Genomic DNA, 8,110 nt, shown 5'->3' on the forward strand with positions numbered 1-8,110 from the left:
AGTAGTATATTGGACACCTTCCGACCTGGGGGGCTCATCTTTTGGTGTTATATATATATTTTTTGCCTTTTTGTATTGTTCATGGGGTTCTCACAACAAGAATACTGGAGTGGTTTGCCATTCTCTCATCCAGTGAACCATGTTTTGTCATAACTCTTACTATGACCCATCCATCTTGGGTGGTACTGCACAGCATGGCCCATAGTTTTATTGAGTTATGCAAACACCTTTGCCACAACAAGGCTGTGATTCATGAAGGGGAAAACTACTATATGACACAGAAATCCCTCTCCTGGGCATATACCCTGAGAAAACCACAATTGAAAAAGACACATGCACCCCAGTGTTCATTGCAGCATTGTTTACTATATCTAGGACATGGAAGCAGTCTAGATGTCCATCGATGGATGGATAAAAAAGTTGTGGTACATATACACAATGGAATATTACTCAGCTATAAAAAGGAATGCACTTGAGTGAGTTCTAATGAGGTGGATGAACCTAGAGTCTATTATACAGAGTGTTCAGTTCAGTACAGTTCAGTCGCTCAGTCGTGTCCGACTCTTTGCGACCCCATGAATTGCAGCATGCCAGGCCTCCCTGTCCATCACCAACTCCCAGAGTTCACTCAGACTCAGGTCCATCGAGTCAGTGATGCCATCCAGCCTTTTTATCCTCTGTCGTCCCCTTCTCCTCCTTCCCCCAACCCCTCCCAGCATCAGTCTTTTCCAATGAGTCAACTCTTCGCATGAGGTGGCCAAAGTACTGGAGTTTCAGCTTTAGCAAGTGTAGGAAATCAGAAAAATATATATTAACACATATATATGGAATTTAGAAAGATGTTATTGATGAACCTATCTGCAGGGCAGTAGTGGAGACACAGACACAGAGAACAAACTTGTGTACATGGAAAGGAAGGAGAGGGTGGAACAAATTGAGACAGTAGCATTTAAACATATACATTACCATATGTAAAATTAGATAGCCAGTGGAAATGTGCTGTATGATCCAGGGAGCTCAAGTCTGGCGCTCTGTGACAACCTAGAGGGGTGGGATGGGATGGGAGGTGGGAGGAACGTTCAAGACAGAGGAGATATATGTATACCTATGGCTGATTCATGTTTCTACATGGCAGAAACCAGCACAATATTGTAAAGCAATTATCCTCATGTGGTTGTTAAGTTGCTCAGTCATGACCAACTCTGTGACCCCATGGACTGCAGCACACCAGACTTCCCTATCCTTCACTATCTCCTGGAGTTGCTCAAACACATGTCCATTGAGTCAATCATGCCATCCAACCATCTCATGCTATGTCATCCCCTTCTCCTCCTGCCTTCAATCTTTCCCAGCATCAGGGTCTTTTCCAATGAGTCAGCCCTTTGCATCAGGTGGTCAAAGTATTGGACTTAAGCTTCAGCATCAGTCCTTCCAATGAATACTCAGGGTTGATTTCCCTTAGAATCAACTGGTTTGATCCCCTTGCGGTCCAAGGGACTTTCAAGAGTCTTCTCAACACCACAGTTTGAAGGCATCAATTCTTCAGCACTCAGCCTTTTTTATTGTCCAGCTCTCACATTCATACATGACTACTGGAAAAACCATAGCTTTGACTATATGGACATTTTTCAGCAAAATAATGTCACTACTTTTTAATATGCTGTCTAGGTTTGTCATTACTTTTCTTCCAAGGAGCAAACATCTTTTAATTTCATCACTGCAGTCACCATCTGCAGTGATTTTGGAGCCGAATAAAGTCTGTCACTGTTTCCATTGTTTTCCCATCTATTTGCCATGAAGGGCTGGGACCGGATGCCATGATCTTCATTTTTTGAATGTTGAGTTTTAAGCCAGATTTTTCACTCTCCTCTTTCACCTTCATCAAAGGGCTCTTTAGTTCCTCTTCGCTTTCTGCCATAAGGGTGGTGTCATCTGCATATCTGAGGTTATTGATATTTCTCCCCACAATCTTGATTCCAGTTTGTGCTTCATTTGGCCCTGCATTTCCATGATGTCCTCTGCAGATAAGTTAAATAAGCAGGGTGACAATATACAGCCTTGACATCCTCCTTTCCCAATTTTGAACCAGTCCATTTTCCATGTCTGGTTCTAACTGTTGCAAATTGACCTGCAAACAGGTTTTGCAGAAGGCAGGTAAAGTATTCCCATCTCTTGAAGAATTTTCCACAGTTTGTTTTGATTTACACAAAGGCTTTAGTGTAGTCAATGAAGCAGAAGTAGATGCTTTTCAGGAATTCTCTAGGTTTTCCTAAGATCCAACAGATGTTGGCAATTTGATCTCTGGTTCCTCTGCCTTTTCTAATCCAGCTTGTACATCTGGAAGTTCACATTTCACATAGTGTTGAAGCTTAGCTTGAAGAATTTTGAGCATTACTTTGCTAGCATGTGAAATGAGTGCAATTGTGCAGTAGTTTGAATTGCCATTCTTTGGGATTGCAGTGGAACTTTTTCATTCCAATCCCAAAGAACTAGACGAATCTTTGTTGGCAAAGTTATGTCTCTGCTTTTTAAAATACTGTCTAGGTTTGTCATGGCTTTTCTCCAAGGAGCAAGTGTCTTTTAATTTCATGGCTGCAGTCACTGTCTGCAGTGATTTTGGAGCCCAGAAAAATAAAGTCTGTCACTGTTTCCATTTCCCCCCATCTATTTGTCATGAAGTGATGGGGACTGGATACTATTTTAGTTTATTGAATGTTGAGTTTTAAGCCAACTTTTTCACTCTCTTCTTTCACCTTTATGCAGCTGACACCACCCTTATGGCAGAAGGTGAAGAGGAGGAGCTAAAAAGCCTCTTGATGAAAGTGAAAGTGGAGAGTGAAAAAGTTGGCTTAAAGCTCAACATTCAGAAAACGAAGATCATGGCATTCGGTCCCATCACTTCATGGGAAATAGATGGGGAAACAGTGGAAACAGTGTCAGACTTTATTTTTCTGGGCTCCAAAATCACTGCAGATGGTGACTGCAGCCATGAAATTAAAAGATACTTACTCTTTGGAAGGAAAGTTATGACCAACCTAGATAGCATATTCAAAAGCAGAGACATTACTTTGCCAACAAAGGTCCATCTAGTCAAGGCTATGGTTTTTTCCTGTGGTCATGTATGGATGTGAGAGTTGGACTGTGAAGAAGGCTGAGCACTGGAGAATTGCTGCTCTTGAACTGTGGTGTTGGAGAAGACTCTTGAGAGTCCGTTGGACTGCAAGGAGATCCAACCAGTCCATTCTGAAGGAGATCAGCCCTGGGTGTTCTTTGGAAGCAATGATGCTAAAGCTGAAACTCCAGTACTTTGGCCACCTCATGCGAAGAGTTGACTCATTGGAAAAGACTCTGATGCTGGGAGGGATTGGGGGCAGGAGGAGAAGGGGACGACAGAGGATGAGATGGCTGGATGGCATCACTGACTCGATGGACGTGAGTCTGAGTGAACTGTGGGAGTTGGTGATGGACAGGGAGGCCTGGCGTGCTGCAATTCATGGGGTCGCAAAGAGTTGGACACGACTGAGCGACTGAACTGAACTTTCACCTTAATTAAGAGGCTCTTAGTTCCTCTTCACTTTCTGCCTTTAGAGTAGTATCATCTGCATATCTGGAGTTATTTAATTTCTCCCCACAACCTTTATTCCAGCTTGTGCTCCATCCAGCCTGGCATTTCACATGATGTACTCTGCATATAAGTTAAATAAGCAGGGTGATAATATACAGCCATGACATACTCCTTTCCCAATTTGGAATCAGTCTGTTGTCCATGTCCAGTTCTAACTCTTGCTTCTTGACCTGCATACAAGTTTCTCAGGAGGCAGGTAACATGGTGTGGTATTCCCATCTCTTTAAGAATTTTCCACATTTTCTTGTGATCCACACAGTCAAAGGATTTAGCATAGTCAATGAAGCAGAAGTAGATACTTTTATGGTATTCCCTTGCTTTTTCTATGATCCAACATATGTTGGCAATTTGATTCCTCTGCCTTTTCTAAATCTACCATGTACATCTGCAAGCTCTTGGTTCATTAAGAAAATTAGGGACATCAAGAAAATATTTCATGCAAGGATGGGTACAATGAAAGACAGAAACCTTCTGTTAGGTATAGACCTAACAGAAGCAGAAGAGATTAAGAAGAGGTGGCAAGGATACACAGAACTGTACAAAAAAGGTCTTAATGAACTGGATAACCACAATGGTGTGATCAGTCATCTAGGCCAGACATCTTGGGTTGTGAAGTCAAGTGGGCCTTAGGAGGCCTTACTACCAATAAAACTAATGGAGATGATGGAATTTCAGCTGAGCTATTTCAAATCGGAAAAGATAATGCTGTTAAAGTGCTGTACTCAATATGGCAGCAAATTTGGAAAACTCAGCAGTGGCCACAGTTCTGGAAAAGGTCAGTTTTTATTCCAATCCTCTAGTGGAAGGGCAATTATCCTCTAGTTAATAACAAATGAAAATTTAAAAACCCTATTGGTAGCCAAGTTTGAAAGAATGGTAGGACTCCCTGGTTACTCCAAATGTATCATTCATGGAGATGTAAGATTAACCATTGGGAAGATAGTCAGTAATACTGAATTAGCTTCATATGTTATAGATGGTAACTAGACTTATGGTGATAATCATTTTATAATGCACAAAGACATTGACTTAGTGATTTACTCCTGAAACTAATATAATATTGTGTATCAATTATGCTTAGGTACTGTTGACCTTTTAGGTGCAGTTCAATGTGTTCTTGTTTGGAAAGGTAAATCAATTAAAATTAAAAAGGTAATTAATCCCCAGAGGGTGAAAACTGATGTTATACAGGCAGAATGTTAATTTATCAGTATAATTATAGGTATTTGCTTTTACCATATGTCAGTGCTATCTTCAGCCCTCTACACTTCAAAACATGTTTTTAGTCAATCCTCCCTACTGCCAACTTTAGAAATGAGGAAGCTGAAAAATTGAGTTGTTAAATTGTTTAAGGTACATAGAAGCAGAAGTGGGATTCATGCTCAGCTTGCCTGACTCAAGAGCCCACCTTTGTAAGCAATGTGCTGTTAGGTGTTAAGGCCTCCACCTGCCTTAAGTCCTGGGATCTGTATCCATGCTGTCATAGACATTGTTTGTCAGTTCCTATAACCTTTCCTGCTGTGTCAAGTAACTTCCGGGATCCCTGTTCTCATAAAATGGAATATAAACAGTGGTTCCCTCTCGAGTTGTGCACATAGAAGTACTATTTCAACCACCACCTCTGTATGGCTTCTACTGTCTGCTCTGAATAGAACAGGAGATGCAGCCCAGATGTTGTGACACCTGGCCAGGTATGATCAGGTGTGAGTTGTCACAAAGTTGAGGATGACTAATGGTACTTCATTAGAAATGGGATGGAACTTGAGAATAACTTGCTTTCTCTTACCTATGCCACAGCACCCCTCAAAACACATGAGTGTGTGTGAGCACATACATATCATGAGTGATTTATTATGTGTGCGCACACACATGTATACCTGAAGCATGTGTGCAAATGCACACATGCACACACACCATGACTGGTAAGAGTTCTGACAATTATGAATTATTGAAGCTCTTTCTTTATTTTCTTGGGGAAGAGGTAGGAGGTGAGGATTACATCCAAATCTGGCATGCCTCTTGGATATGTCTTTATGGTAAATTATCTATTATCTATTGTGTGTGTGGCAGAAGTCGAAGATCAATGATGTTGGAGTATCCCACTCCACACCTCCTGTTTCCAAATATCTCCACCTTCCAGGATCCAGCTCAAGGCTCATCCCCCAGTGAAGTCACATCTCACTTATGTACATGTTACTACACTTACCGCTCTCATGGACCAGGCATGGTAAGTGAATGATAGCTTCTCTGGTCATTGATTTTCTCAGTCTGTAACAAGAATTCTGCCCAATGTGAGTCATTGGGAAACTGATGCAAGTGATCTATAAATTATAAAAATGCTACAAAACACTAGAAAAATCAATCCCCTGCTTGACTAGATTGTCTCTTGTCTGTTGCCATTCCCTTATATTTTTCCTTCCTCACACCTGCCCTACCTGCCTCTTTTCTGCTAGTGCTTTGGGAATGGAAACAGTATCTATCTTTCCCCTTGGGTATCCCAGAACCTTCTATATAGAAACTCTTGTACAATATTTTGCATTGACTAGAAAGACTGAGTAGATTGAATCTAGAGCAGTTATCTATTTGGGATGACTTGTCCCACCCCTACTCCAGGACATTTGGCAATGTCTGGAGACATTTTTGATTGTCATGACTGTGTGTGTGTTTGGGAGAAATTCTGCTGGCATCTAGTGGGTCAGGGCCACGGATGCTGCTCAACATTCTACAACGTGCAGAACAGCCCTTTACAACAAAGAACTATTGGGTCCACATGTCAGTGCCAAGGTTGAGAATCCCTGATCTAGACAAATAATGAGAATTATATAAAGAGCATCAGGCCACGTAAGAGCAGCTCTGGATTGGGGTGGGGCTGGAGTTGGCTAGTTCTGCCCAGAGCAGCTGGTTACAGCAGTAGTTTCAGGGACATATATACCTTCACATTTGTGAAATATTTCAGGTTTTCTAAGAGTTTTCACATCTGTGGTGATCTCTGACTTTTCATAAGAGTTCTGAGAGATCCTTCTCTTTTCATTTCCATGCCTTACTAGTCAACGGGTAGCAGAAGAAACTGGGTGAGCAAGCAAATCATTTTCTGAAGGTCTCAGAGATATCTAGTGATTAAGCCAGGAATCCACCATCACCTGACTCCCTCAGGCACTCTTACTTTGTTCCCTGATTTCGGTTAAAGCAGAAGTGGCAAGGATGAAATATCAGGAAGGCAGACTACTCGGTAACTGGGAATCAGAGCCATCTGAGCTAAAGAGGGTGTGGGCTCCACTGCTGTGGCTATAGACGTTGATCAGCTTTCCAAAACTCAAGAGGAGACTCAAGCCTCATACATATGCTCTAGTAGTCCTTATGGCCCTGTTTAGGAGCTCCAAGCCCCACTTGAAAACCCCAAAAGACCAGCAGAGGGAAATGCAACAAAAGTGTTTCCTAAAGGACGTGCTCAATTTCTAAGCCAGTAGAGGGCACTCACATCAGGCAATCTGAAGGTGGCTCAACTGCGAAGCAACAGTACCTTGAGGACTGGAAGAAGCTTTAGACTGTGTTTTTTTTTGTTTTTTTTTTTGTTTTGTTTTGTTTTTTCATTTTTTTTTGCAAGCAAAAGTGAAGTCGCTCAGTCATGTCTGACTCTTTGCAACCCCATGGACTGTAGCCTACCGGGATCCTCCGTCCATGGGATTTTCTAGGCAAGAGTTCTGCCTTCTCCAGGGGATCTTCCTGACCCAGGGATCGAACCCAGGTCTCCTACATTGCAGGTAGATACTTTACTGTCTGAGCCACCAGGGAATCAAGACAGGCTGTTATCCATAGGCCAGTGAATGGAGAAGGGGAACTCAAGCTCTAAAGGCACCTTCTCTCGGAAGGAAGGAGAGGGCTTAAGGAAGAGGGCAGAGATTTCCAGGGCAGCCATAAACTGTGCTTCTTAAATGTTAATGTGCATGTGTTCAAGGGGTTAAAAGGTAGACACTGAGTCTGTAGGCGAGGAGCAGGACCTGAATTTCTGTGTTGCTCACCAGTTTCTGGCAAAGCTGTTACTGAGCTGGTTTTGTTTGCCCAATAAGTGCCAAGACACTGAAGTTTACAGCAGAGAAAGGGTTTATTCACAAGGCAACCAAGTAAGGAGACAGGAGAACAAGTCTCAGGTGTTGTCTCCTCAAAGGCAAGAGGCTTGGGGTATTGCTGTGTGGAGAGTATAGGGTGGTCAAAGGTGCAGGAGAAGGTGATGGGAGGCAGGAAAAAGGTGAGATAATCAATGCTCTGCACAGGCATGTCTTAGTCACAAGCTTCTTCATGGGACACATACTCAGAAAATGGTAGCACTAACATGATCTGAGAATGGAGTTTCTAGACTTCTGACATCAGAAGTTCATCCATCAGATACTTGCACAGGCCTGGCTGAATGGTTGGTGGTCTCAACCAGTTTTAACTGGGCAAAAGTAGCTCCATGTTTCTTATATACAACTTAAGTAAACATTACTT

This window comes from Bubalus kerabau, chromosome 23 (assembly GCF_029407905.1).
Source record: "Bubalus kerabau isolate K-KA32 ecotype Philippines breed swamp buffalo chromosome 23, PCC_UOA_SB_1v2, whole genome shotgun sequence".
NCBI classification, from domain to species: Eukaryota; Metazoa; Chordata; class Mammalia; order Artiodactyla; family Bovidae; genus Bubalus; species Bubalus kerabau.